The following is a 14,252-nucleotide window of genomic DNA, read 5'->3' as shown; positions in this document are numbered from 1 at the left end:
ATTTTGCAAGCAAGCCCAAAACTTTTCCCTACTTTTTAACCACACATTTTCCAAAAAATAACTATTCAAACCCTTTTTTTTTTTTTTTTCCCCAAAATAATAGCCGTGGGCTAAGTGTGTCTGGCTTATTTGGTCTCTGTCGTTGTTTGATTAACATGTTTGTGTATCTTTGATTTGCTTGAGTTCCGGATATTATCTCTCTTATAAACACTGTGTGAGGGATCTTTACCATGTCTTTCATACACCAGATTGAGATTTAGATTAAATTCATTCTAAACATCCATAATTATTTGGTGAGCAGGAGGTTTTACTATTTCCAGCCATGAAACCACAGGATGATCCTTCAACCAAAGACAGGTATAAATTTTACTCTCTAGCCTTGTTGCTGCATTTTTGGTGGACATCTTTTCCCTGTTGGTTAAACTGATAATGAACAAGACAGTTAATATACATTCAAAACCAAATTACAAAGCTTGCTGCTCAAATTGTGTCTAATCATAGAAGCGAACCCTTCGGTTGCTTCTGCTTCATGGGACTTGATTTGGGCAAGGGAAGCATTAAACTTTTAGTGGTAATTTGGAACTATTTGGAAATAAAATTTGATATCTTATCTTTTGCGTGTTCCAAGAATAAGAGAGTTTAAAGTGGAATTCTGTTTGGCTAACTCTGTTTAAATGTTTATTAGGCTGTAACAAAGCGGTGTAATTGGATAATTTTTGTAAATATCCAAGTAAACCAAGGGGCTTAGTTGAGCCATAATTTCTTTTTTATTTAAATCAATGTATTTCGACTAAACATTACAATGAACTTAAAACAGCATAAGCTTACTCCCATACGAGGACAAAGTTGATTACAATTGATTATCCACTATTAATGCTTTAGTGCCCAAATTAGACAGTAGAATTACCTTAGTTTCTTATACTTGTTTGGCGTCATCATCCCTTTGTTAATAAAAATTTGCCACTACGTCCCTGTGGGACACGCGTAGGCTTGTTTTAATAGCTAAATTTATGGTACTTTTTGCATGAGATTCATCTGGATTATGACATGCTATAATTTTCTGGATTGCATACAAAAAGATGTGGCAAAAATATTTTAAACTGGATGCGTGAATTTTCTCATCAGCTCTTGTAAAAGTCACTGTCCCTGCATGTTTTTCTTATGTGGCAAAAATATTTTAAACTGGATGCGTGAATTTTCTCATCAGCTCTTGTAAAAGTCACTGTCCTTGCATGTTTTTCTTCTTCATTGTAAGCAAGATGGCCCCATTTATTATTATTAATCATGCAAATATTTACCCTACTTTTTGCAGCAACAAAAAAACTCAAGATGAACCTCCTTCTGAAGGTACGTAGTCTAATGTGCTTTTTCAACTAAAGTTTTTTTCTTAAAAGCACATGGAGGCATGCTATTTGTTTCCTGATTGTTGTTTTTGTGCTGAGAATTCACCTCGTAATTTATATTACTGTATTGTTTTATATGCAGAGCTCAAAAAGAACGTCACGCTGTCTTGAGATTGCTAAAGTTAGCTGCTGGAATTCTGAACGCCATAGAATAGGAAAAATTAATATTGGCCAATTTCTGGGCAAAGTTACCTGTCTTTTATTTTATTGTGTGGCTCGACATTTAGACATCAATTTGGTCAAGTCAATTCTTTTGCATCTCATACATCCATGTCTGCGTGCACAAGAGTTAGCCCCCGCAAGTTTGTGTTGGCGTGTATAACATTGGCCATTATAAACTGGATGTGTTTTTACCATTTCTTCTTCTGCTGGTGCTTTCTAGGTTAGCTATCGAACCAAAAGTTAGCCCACGCAAATCAATTCTTTTACTGAATTTTGCTAATATTGGTAACAGTTATTGACGAAACAGTCAAATTACATCTGTACACAAATTGAACTATCAAAATCCGAGAATGGGTTATTAGTGGATGATGGCTGTGCAACATGTTCCACCACCGGACGAAGTTGATGATATTCTTAGAAAATCACGGTTTCTGGAGCTGTTTGCATTTATTTATCAAAAAAGCATGATTTGATCTTGGATAATTGATTGTATGTTGACTGGGTTAATTATATGAATGGTCATTGAACTTTGTCCTATGTTACTACTTAGTCACTGAACTTAAAAATGTAACTCAATGGTCGCTGAACTTCGTCAAGTGTTAGTAATTAAGAACCGAACTTTAAAATGTATCACCGTGTTACCAATTAGTCACCGAAATGGAAGAATTCGTTAAATCCAACAAACGGTGTCAACTTGAGTAACGGATGGGTAATACGGTGCAAAGTTCGGTGATCATTGAGATACATTTTAAAGTTTGGTTATGAAGTAGTAACAGTTGTCGAAATTTAGTGACCTTTGAGTTACATTTTTAAGTTCAGTGACTAAGTAGTAATATAGGGCAAAGTTCAGTGACCATTAAGATATATTTTTAAATTGAATTATTAAGCTCTTGTTTGAGTTTTATTCTTTCCAAAAATAATAATAATAATGTTCTTAAACAGTGATTTGACATCATTCAACCACACACTCTTCAATAAAATAATATTATACGTAAATTCAAAATTTTTACGTATTTTTTAATTACACATTTTTCATTAATATACTATTCAAAAATTCATTTTATCCCTCAAAAACTTCTCAAATTGACCTCTATGAAGGAAGAAATCAAAGAAAATGAAGGGTAAAAAGAGAAAATAGAAAATCAGAGATCTATAAATTAAATAAAAATAGAATTGTTACTAATATTCATCCATCATGGTGAAAAGGTATGTTTGATTTTTAGATCAACTAATATCAGTTTACCGTATCTTAAGCTCCGCATAAATAGATTGAAAGAGAAACAGTTAGAACATTAAAAGAAATTGACAGAAAAATTAAATAAAAGTACAAAAATATTCGAATAGTGCCAATGTAACTGATGTCGATTTGATTTTTCAACTATGTTACTACTTAGTCACTGAACTTAAAAATGTAACTCAATGGTCACTGAACTTCGTCAAATGTTACTACTTCATAACGAACTTTAAAATGTATCTCAATGGTTAACGAACTTTATACCGTGTTATCCATCCGTCACTCGAATTGACGTCGTTTGTTGGATTTAACGGATTTTTCCATTTGAGTGATGGATGGATAACACTGTGCAAAGTTCGGTGACTATTGAGATATATTTTAAAGTTTAATTATGAAGTAGTAACACTTGACGAAGTTCAGTGACCACTGAATTACATTTTCAAGTTCAGTGACTAAGTAGTAACATAGGACAAAGTTTACTGACCATTCATATAATTAACCCCATGTTGACTTGGAGGTCCTTTGATAAATGGTAGATAGGTCAATTGATGTTGATGAGGCCAGGTCTTCTGCCTAATAATATCAAGTTCCTTCACGTTCAAGAACCGCAGGTCAAGTCGTTTAGATGATCCTATGGTGGGTGTGGGGTGGGGTGGCGTGGGTTGGGTTGGGTTGCGGGATAGGGGTGAAGATTACTAAGGTTTCTTCAATTGCAAGACCAATAATGTTAGTTTGATAACCATTATTTGAAATTTTTTTTTTGGCATATTTATTTTTAATTACACATTTATATAATAAAATATTTTGTGATTAAATTCAAAAATTTTCTATATATTTTAATCACGTATTCTCCTCAAATCATTACTTAAAATATTAATTTTTCTCAAATAATGATTGTAAAAAATTACATTAATTAGCTTGCTCTTTGAAGGAAATAGGAGAATGTATCATGCTTATGGTGCTAATGAGTTATTGACGTGATCAATGTCATATTTGTAACTTAATTATTGTCTACGATGAATTCATGTATGGATTGATTTAATTTCATTAAGAGTAATTCAGGAATTTCACACTTCTAATTTCGTTTTTGTCATAAGTTGTGGAATTTAATTATTGTCGCTCGTGGAGTCCATATACAAATTGATCTAATTTTATTAAGGACAATTCATAAATTTCACACTGTCATTTCGTTTTGCTCTAATTTTTCTTGTAAATAAAAAGATGTCATTAGGGTTTATTCAATCATCATAAAAAGGATAAAGAGGTCAAAGAAAGAGGGTGTGCAATTTTTTCTTTCAAACTTGTTTTTATCATAGTGAATTGCCGTAACGATGGAAGAGGATTTAGTTTTACATTAAGATAGATCTTTATAAATCTTATGTGTTCTTTTATATATTTTTCTTTAATGTGGTTTCATTTTCATGGCATAGAATTAATATTACTAATTCTTAACAATATTATCGTTGTAAACAATGTTCGGCTAAATTCGTAAGATCCTCGTACGTATCTTGTTTTGACAGCAAAAGCTAGACCAACTTCTTACACCCCAACATGAACGGGTGCATGTCCGTGCAGATGTCTCTAAGGGCATGTTGCAACCATTTTAAACACTCGTTTGCAGTTCACACGTATGTATCATCGCAATGAGCCAAGCAACATTAAAATTTTCAAAATTGCTACTAAATTTCTTCCATTCAATTCTAAAATTCTAGATCATTTTAGAAAATTAATCCTTTTCGTTTCCTTCCCTAGAAATATTTTTCTTTTACAAACATCAAATATCGAAGGGTTTACAATCATTCTTGTAGATTTGTATCAGAACTCAACAAAATTTACATGTACGCCTCATTTGATTGTAACCTCTTTACGACTTTGATGTGGTTTTGCTACATAATACCAACGTGTCGATATCATTTGTGTTAACATTTTGAGCTCTTCTAAACATTTGGGAAAATTTTCATTTGGAGACCATTTAACTTACAGGTTTGTATGTTAATGAAATTTTTTCTCGTTTTGTAAAAGTCTTTCATGGTCGGACGTATATAAAAATTGGATCTATTTTGTTAGCAAAATCACGAGATTCATTGACCAAGTCACGAATATTATCAATTCTTGATAACAATTAAAGGCAAAATTAGTCAATTAAAATATAAATATAAATGGAGTTATAAAAACGAAACAAAATACTAGTGGGATGATTAAATTTATTAATTATCAATATAAAACAAACTTGTAAGTTGGGCGATCAATAATTTTCTGTTCAATATATATTGATACCTTCTAGAAATACTTCACGAATAATTCTTCGTATTTTGGAGTCTACATCACAATAGAATTCTCATATGTTTGACTTGCGGAAATTTTCACAATACTTTTCGTAAGGAAAGTACTACATGTACATAATTATCTACATAATTGTGTCCACAATTATACGTAGTACTGGATCCAACCTTTAATTCAAATCTCACACTTTCACATCAACAATCGGATGATTGTTATATCACATTATGTGCAATAATTATATACATATAGACTTTTTCTTTTCGTAATGGTTCGTGCACATCATTTCATTTATTACGTCACTAATTCAAAATTAAAAGGTCATGATGACGGAAGCATTGAGGTCACAAATCTATAATTAGCCAATCCAACTATTTCTGGTTTGGTCGGCTTCCCCATTTAACTTGTTGGCCCGCCGAGCCGATCATAACCTAGTTAAAGGTCATTAGTCAACGCCAGTCAGTCCACGCCGACTATTAACGCCATTTGATAGGTTTGACCTTGATCTTTTAGTATTCTTCTTTGCCTCAAGTTGAATTGAATTCTCTATTATTTACATAAAAAATACGGATAATACTACTTATGCATCAAGTGGTGTCCATTCGAATGTCCATCATCCTTACATTAAGGGGCCCATTTCAAAGAAATTATATTATATTTGAAGCAGGTCCTCTTCCATGTGAAGGGGATGGAAACCTCGACATACATGTAATATGATTCAAAAAATAAAAATATTGTGAGATGTAGAAACGTATAATATCAAATTTTGAAGATCATGTATATATTTGATTAAGATATTTGACAACATTTTCTTGAATGAACTGTTGACTTGAATAAACACTATTCTCGAATGAATATATTGTTAATTGTATTTATTAAAACACCATTTTGATTTTAAAATCAAAAAATAAATTTATTTCGTAAATATAAAATTTATATCATTTGGTTACATCCAACTTGGAGAAATTTGTTCTCTAACCTGTAAACTAAATTTGTATTATAAATAATAATTGTACAAAGCTTTTGCAATAACTACTCGAAAATTAATAATGATAAGAAGCTCTGCTGCTCCAAAAGGTGAATATTTATTTTAAAGTTTAAACCAATTCAATTAGTTGTATAAATTATGGAGACAACCTATTATTGTTAATCCGTAACACGTGTGTTCCCTATTTTCCTCAAATATTCTTATACGACAATTCCCTTATTTCTAGTAGCTAAGTAACGATGGAGAAGCAAGACAAAAACAATTGAAGAAAGATTTATTGTTGAAGCATTGCTCCGATCTAGACATTATAGCACACAAACTTATTGAAGCCTTTTTCGTGAAATCATAGGTTAAAGAATAATCACTCGTGTAATTGAATTTTAAAGGGAAAAAAAAAACAAAGTATTATTTCACCCAAAATGAATTAAAATTTATATTTTAATACAAGGCGTTATGAAGCAAGAAAGAGGACAAAAATTCGCCCAAACAAGCTTACAATTTTTTCTTTTTTATTAAATAGTTTTTGCCAAAAACAAATACATTTTTGGCAATGAAAACATGAGGAGGGGTAAGTATGTAATTTCATCTCAAAGAGAAAATAGCACAGGAAAAGTGCGTGTTTTCGCATGACTTTGAACGGTTAAACACGTCGTCCCTCTCTCGCTCCTCAACCAGCCGACGCGCCGACTTTAACACCCTCTACCCCACTATCGGTCTGTAAGATTACACTGTGTCTGTGTGTGTTTTGAGAGAGAGAGAGAGAGAGAGGAGACTTGGGATATACAAGTTTCTTTAACACGGAACAAGACTTCCATGTTTTGTGCTTTTTTAGAGAGAGAGAGAGAGAGTTGTAAATACCAGGAAGAAGACTGAATGGTGGAAGGGAAATTACTTGGCAGTATTGGGTTGCTTGACATTGCCAGTTTCTCTCTCTACATATACCCAGAGAAATGGAATTGTAGAGGGTTCCAATTGCTGGCTGCTGTTGTATGCAACTAAGGTATGGACTTTCAATTCTTAAATCAGTTTAATGTGTTTCGGTTTGATCTGATGTATGTTTACTCAATTGGGTTCTGATAAAATTCATTCTACTTCATATCCTCTATTCACTATTTGGGTGAAAATGGCTTAAAGATTTGATAGAATTGTTTGATTTCAATGTAAATGTGAAAACATGGTGAATTTGAGATTATTCTGGACATGACCCGAGTTATGGACATTAATTGATAGTAATCAGAAAGTGAAATGCGTTCAATATCTTCAAGTTAATAAAGTATAATTAAGTTTTTCTTGTTATTGTTCTGTTACAAGTTGATTGTTAAGGTTGTCTACCATTCTTGTGTTCAAGTCTTGTTGATATTACAATCAATTATATCATCAATTCTCCTTCTCCAATTCTGTAATTCCAAGATCTTTTCTGTTCAATTTCTGCTATTACTACTCCCCTATCCGTTGGAGAGGAATAAGTTGGAATAATCTCGTTACTTACTCCATTATTAGGTTTATATAAGGGTAGATCATTCAAGGTTTTAGGTTTTGGTATTTCACAATAATTGGTCTTCAGTTAATCCTAGTATTTGTGTCTTCTCCCCATGTTTTTCATGCTCCCTGAGATGGAGAGGATGTATAATTATCTGATCTGAGCCAAATGCTAGCCTCTTCTTTACCGCCGTTCCCTTCTTTGCACCACTACATATCATTTAAGAGCTTTCTGCTTAATTTTCTATCTTATAGTCCTGTTTGTGAATGCAACTTCAATTGTTATCATAACATTCCCCATCTGCTTAATATGCTCAAACTATTTATCTTTAGCCATATAATCAGTAGTGCTTGTCATCTTGCTATTTTTCACTGTATTCATTATTTATCCAATGGACATATCTAGATAATTATCAAAATCATTCGTAATGGAAGCTTTCATATTCGATATTTTTTAACCAGATTGTGGCTGTTTGACCTATACTACAGTATAATTGAAGTCAAATAACGCATGAGAATGACTACTCAAATAAGCACAAAAGTTCGACTGGTTAGATGTCCTAGATGCCGAGGGGTTCTGACAGAGTTGACCGAGCTTCCTTTGTACAAGTGTGGAGGATGTGGCACAATTCTCGAATGTACTAACCTTTTCCAAACTTACTTACCTAGTAGCAGTACCTTGCCTTTTTTACTTAGTATGCAGAAGTTAATTGTTTTTCTTATATTTTACCCTTTTAAATTCAGCTAAAACTCGGAAAAATGGCACCAACCACGATGGAGTACACTTGCAAGAAACAAACCAAGTTTTGGACGGTGAGCTGCATAGTATTGTGAAGGAGAATGAAGTGAGCATCTCAAATCTAGATTTAACCCCATCAGGTGGAATATCTTTGCCAGATGGAGATAAACCAAGAGATCAAGGTGAATCTGGGGACAACAATGGGGATCAATGTGAAGATACAAGGTTCTCTCGTGAGCTTTCTAGCTCGCTTGAGGTTAGTGATAATGAGAATAAAGATTTGTCCAACCACGATGGAGTACACTTGCAAGAAACATTGGACAGTGAGCTGGATAGTATTGTGAAGGAGAATGAAGTGAGCATCTCAAATCTGGATTTAACCCCATCAGGTGGAATACCTTTGCCAGATGGAGATAAACCAAGAGATCAAGGTGAATCTGGGGACAACAATGGGGATCAATGTGAAGATACAAGGTTCTCTCATGAGCTTTCTAGCTCGCTTGAGGTTAGTGGTAATGAGAATAAAGATTTGTCCAACCACGATGGAGTACACTTGCAAGAAACAAACCAAGTTTTGGACGGTGAGCTGCATAGTATTGTGAAGGAGAATGAAGTGAGCATCTCAAATCTAGATTTAACCCCATCAGGTGGAATATCTTTGCCCATACAGCTTGTAGGGCACTTTCTTGAGGAGACTTGTATAAACCCTACTTTTATTATCAACCATCCAGAAATAATGAGTCCCTTGGCAAAGTGGCATAGATCAAAACCAGGCCTAACTGAACGCTTTGAGCTGTTCATCAACAAGCACGAGGTATGTTATGGCATAATATTTTTGCATTCTTCTATCTCCTCTTTCTACCTAATTTCCTTGCTGACATGTCCTTTTTACGTTTATATTCACAACTTGGCAGGTTTGCAATGCATACACTGAATTGAATGATCCTGTGGTGCAATGAATGATCCTGTAGTGCAACGCCAGCGTTTTGCTGACCAACTCAAGGTATTCATTATCTAAACACGGTAACATTGAATGGTTTCTAAATTTAAATTCACATGATGCTCTGCTGAAAATTTTCCATGCTGATTTCAGGATCGACAATCAGGTGATGATGAAGCAATGGCCCTGGATGAAACATTCTGTACTGCTCTTGAATATGGGTTACCTCCAACTGGTGGTTGGGGATTGGGTATTGATCGATTTGCGATGTTGTTAACGGATTCGCAGAATATAAAGGTTCATGACCTTAAACATAACTTTTTAATTCTCTAACTTATTTTTACTCACACATTCACACAATAAAATATTTTGCAAGCAAGCCCAAAACTTTTCCCTACTTTTTAACCACACATTTTCCAAAAAATAACTATTCAAACCCTTTTTTTTTTCCCCCCAAAATAATAGCCGTGGGCTAAGTGTGTCTGGCTTATTTGGTCTCTGTCGTTGTTTGATTAACATGTTTGTGTATCTTTGATTTGCTTGAGTTCCGGATATTATCTCTCTTATAAAGACTGTGTGAGGGATCTTTACCATGTCTTTCATACACCAGATTGAGATTTAGATTAAATTCATTCTAAACATCCATAATTATTTGGTGAGCAGGAGGTTTTACTATTTCCAGCCATGAAACCACAGGATGATCCTTCAACCAAAGACAGGTATAAATTTTACTCTCTAGCCTTGTTGCTGCATTTTTGGTGGACATCTTTTCCCTGTTGGTTAAACTGATAATGAACAAGACAGTTAATATACATTCAAAACCAAATTACGAAGCTTGCTGCTCAAATTGTGTCTAATCATAGAAGCGAACCCTTCGGTTGCTTCTGCTTCATGGGACTTGATTTGGGCAAGGGAAGCATTGAACTTTTAGTGGTAATTTGGAACTATTTGGAAATAAAATTTGATATCTTGTCTTTTGCGTGTTCCAAGAATAAGAGAGTTTAAAGTGGAATTCTGTTTGGCTAACTCTGTTTAAATGTTTATTAGGCTGTAACAAAGCGGTGTAATTGGATAATTTTTGTAAATATCCAAGTAAACCAAGGGGCTTAGTTGAGCCATAATTTCTTTTTTATTTAAATCAATGTATTTCGACTAAACATTACAATGAACTTAAAACAGCATAAGCTTACTCCCATACGAGGACAAAGTTGATTACAATTGATTATCCACTATTAATGCTTTAGTGCCCAAATTAGACAGTAGAATTACCTTAGTTTCTTATACTTGTTTGGCGTCATCATCCCTTTGTTAATAAAAATTTGCCACTACGTCCCTGTGGGACACGCGTAGGCTTGTTTTAATAGCTAAATTTATGGTACTTTTTGCATGAGATTCATCTGGATTATGACATGCTATAATTTTCTGGATTGCATACAAAAAGATGTGGCAAAAATATTTTAAACTGGATGCGTGAATTTTCTCATCAGCTCTTGTAAAAGTCACTGTCCCTGCATGTTTTTCTTATGTGGCAAAAATATTTTAAACTGGATGCGTGAATTTTCTCATCAGCTCTTGTAAAAGTCACTGTCCTTGCATGTTTTTCTTCTTCATTGTAAGCAAGATGGCCCCATTTATTATTATTAATCATGCAAATATTTACCCTACTTTTTGCAGCAACAAAAAAACTCAAGATGAACCTCCTTCTGAAGGTACGTAGTCTAATGTGCTTTTTCAACTAAAGTTTTTTTCTTAAAAGCACATGGAGGCATGCTATTTGTTTCCTGATTGTTGTTTTTGTGCTGAGAATTCACCTCGTAATTTATATTACCGTATTGTTTTATATGCAGAGCTCAAAAAGAACGTCACGCTGTCTTGAGATTGCTAAAGTTAGCTGCTGGAATTCTGAACGCCATAGAATAGGAAAAATTAATATTGGCCAATTTCTGGGCAAAGTTACCTGTCTTTAACTTTATTGTGTGGCTCGACATTTAGATATCAATTTGGTCAAGTCAATTCTTTTGCATCTCATACATCTATGTCCGCGTGCACAAGAGTTAGCCCCCGCAAGTTTGTGTTGGCGTGTATAACATTGGCCATTATAAACTGGATGTGTTTTTACTGTTTTTCTTCTTCTGTTGGTGCTTTTTAGGTTAGCTATCGAACCAAAAGTTAGCCCACGCAAATCAATTCTTTTACTGAATTTTGTTAATTTTGGTAACAGTTATCGACAAAACAGTCAAATTACAGTACACGAATTGAACTATCAAAATCCGAGAATGGGTTATTGGTGGATGATAGCTGTGCAACATGTTCCACCACTGGACGAAGTTGCTGATATTCTTAGAAAAGCACCGTTTCTGGAACTGTTTGCATTTATTTATCAAAAAAGCATGATTTGATCTTGGATAATTGATTGTATGTTGACTGGGTTAATTTTATGAATGGTCACTGAACTTTGTCCTATGTTACTACTTATTCACTAAACTTAAAAATATAACTCAATGGTTATTGAACTTCGTCAAGAGTTAGTAATTAATAATCGAACTTTAAAATGTATCTCCGTGTTACCAATTCGTCACCGAAATGGAAAAATTCGTTAAGTTCAACAAACGGTGTCAACTTGAGTGACGAATGGGTTATACGGTGCAAAGTTCGGTGACCATTGAGATATATTTTAAAATTCGATTATGAAGTAGTAACACTTGTCGAAGTTCAGTGACCATTGAGTTACATTTTTAAGTTCGGTGACTAAGTAGTAAAATAGGGTAAAGTTCAGTGACCATTAAGATATATTTTTAAATTGAATTATTAAGCCCTTGTTTGAGTCTCATTCTTTCAAAATAATAATAATAATAATAATAATATTCTTAAACAATAATTTGACATCATTCAATCACACATTTTTCAATAAAATAATATTATACGTAAATTCAAAATTTTTCCTTATTTTTTAACTACACATTTTTCATTAATATACTATTCAAAAATTCATTTTATCCCTCAAAAACTTCTCAAATTGACCTCTATGAAGGAAGAAATCAAAGAAAGTGAAGGGAAAAAAGAGAAAACAGAAAATCAGAGATCTATAAATTAAATAAAAATAGAATTGTTACTAATATTCATCCATCATGGTGAAAAAGTATGTTTGATTTTTAGATCAACTAATATCAGTTCACCGTATCTCAAACTCCGCATAAATAGATTGAAAGAGAAACAGTTAGAACATTAAAAGAAATTGACAGAAAAATTAAATAAAAGTACAAAAATATTCGAATAGTGCCAATGTAACTGATGTCATTTGTTTTTCAACTATGTTACTACTTAGTCACTGAATTTAAAAATGTAACTCAATGGTCACTGAATTTCGCCAAGTGTTATTACTTCATAACCGAACTTTAAAATGTATCTCAATGGTCAACGAACTTTATACCGTGTTATCCATCCGTCACTCGAATTGACGTCGTTTGTTGGATTTAACGGATTTTTCCATTTGAGTGATGGATGGGTAACACAGTGCAAAGTTCGGTGACCATTGAGATATATTTTAAAGTTCGATTATGAAGTAGTAACATTTGACGAAGTTCGGTGACCACTGAATTACATTTTCAAGTTCAGTGACTAATTAGTAATATAGGACAAAGTTCACTGACCATTCATATAATTAACCCTATGTTGACTTGGAGGTCCTTTGATAAATGGTAGATAGGTCAACTGATGTTGATGAGGCCAGTTCTTCTGCCCAATAATATCAAGTTCCTTCACGTTCAAGAACCGCAGGTCAAGTCATTTAGATGATCCTATGTTGGGTGTGGGGTGGCGTGGGTTGGGTTGCGGAATAGGGGTGAAGATTACTAAGATTTCTTCAATTGCAAGACCAATAATGTTCTTGTTTGATAACCATTATTTGAATTTTTTTTTTGGCATACTTATTTTTAAATACACATTTATATAATAAAATATTTTGTGATTAAATTCAAAAATTTTCTATATATTTTAATCACGTATTCTCCTCAAATCATTACTTAAAATATTAATTTTTCTCAAATAATGATTGTAAAAAATTACATTAATTAGCTTGCTCTTTGAAGGAAATAGGAGAATGTATCATGCTTATGGTGCTAATGAGTTATTGACGTGATCAATGTCATATTTGTAACTTAATTATTGTCTACGATGAATTCATGTATGGATTGATTTAATTTCATTAAGAGTAATTCAGGAATTTCACACTTCTAATTTCGTTTTTGTCATAAGTTGTGGAATTTAATTATTGTCGCTCGTGGAGTCCATATACAAATCGATCTAATTTTATTAAGGACAATTCATAAATTTCACACTGTCAATTCGTTTTGCTCTAATTTTTCTTGTAAATAAAAAGATGTCATTAGGGTTTATTCAATCATCATAAAAAGGATAAAGAGGTCAAAGAAAGAGGGTGTGCAATTTTTTCTTTCAAACTTGTTTTTATCATAGTGAATTGCCGTAACAATGGAAGAGGATTTAGTTTTACATTAAGATAGACCTTTATAAATCTTATGTGTTCTTTTATATATTTTTCTTTAATGTGGTTTCATTTTCATGGCATAGAATTAATATTACTAATTCTTAACAATATTATCGTTGTAAACAATGTTCGGCTAAATTCGTAAGATCCTCGTACGTATCTTGTTTTGACAGCAAAAGCTAGACCAACTTCTTACACCCCAACATGAACGGGTGCATGTCCGTGCAGATGTCTCTAAGGGCATGTTGCAACCATTTTAAACACTCGTTTGCAGTTCACACGTATGTATCATCGCAATGAGCCAAGCAACATTAAAATTTTCAAAATTGCTACTAAATTTCTTCCATTCAATTCTAAAATTCTAGATCATTTTAGAAAATTAATCCTTTTCGTTTCCTTCCCTAGAAATATTTTTCTTTTACAAACATCAAATATCGAAGGGTTTACAATCATTCTTACTTAAAATATTAATTTTTCTCAAATAATGATTGTAAAAAATTACATTAATTAGCTTGCTCTTTGA

The 14,252-nt window shown here is 33.1% G+C and overlaps 1 pseudogene; it reads left to right on the top strand.

The window, feature by feature from the left end:
• The first annotated feature begins 6,720 nt into the window (after positions 1 to 6,720).
• Positions 6,721 to 11,358, top strand: LOC111404336 (annotated as a pseudogene).
• The last annotated feature ends 2,894 nt before the right edge of the window (positions 11,359 to 14,252 follow it).

Source organism: Olea europaea, chromosome 11 (genome assembly GCF_002742605.1).
Source record: "Olea europaea var. sylvestris chromosome 11, O_europaea_v1, whole genome shotgun sequence".
In the NCBI taxonomy this organism is placed as follows: Eukaryota; Viridiplantae; Streptophyta; class Magnoliopsida; order Lamiales; family Oleaceae; genus Olea; species Olea europaea.
Note: the sequence above shows the minus strand (reverse complement) of the source record. Positions and strands in the feature narration are given on the sequence as shown.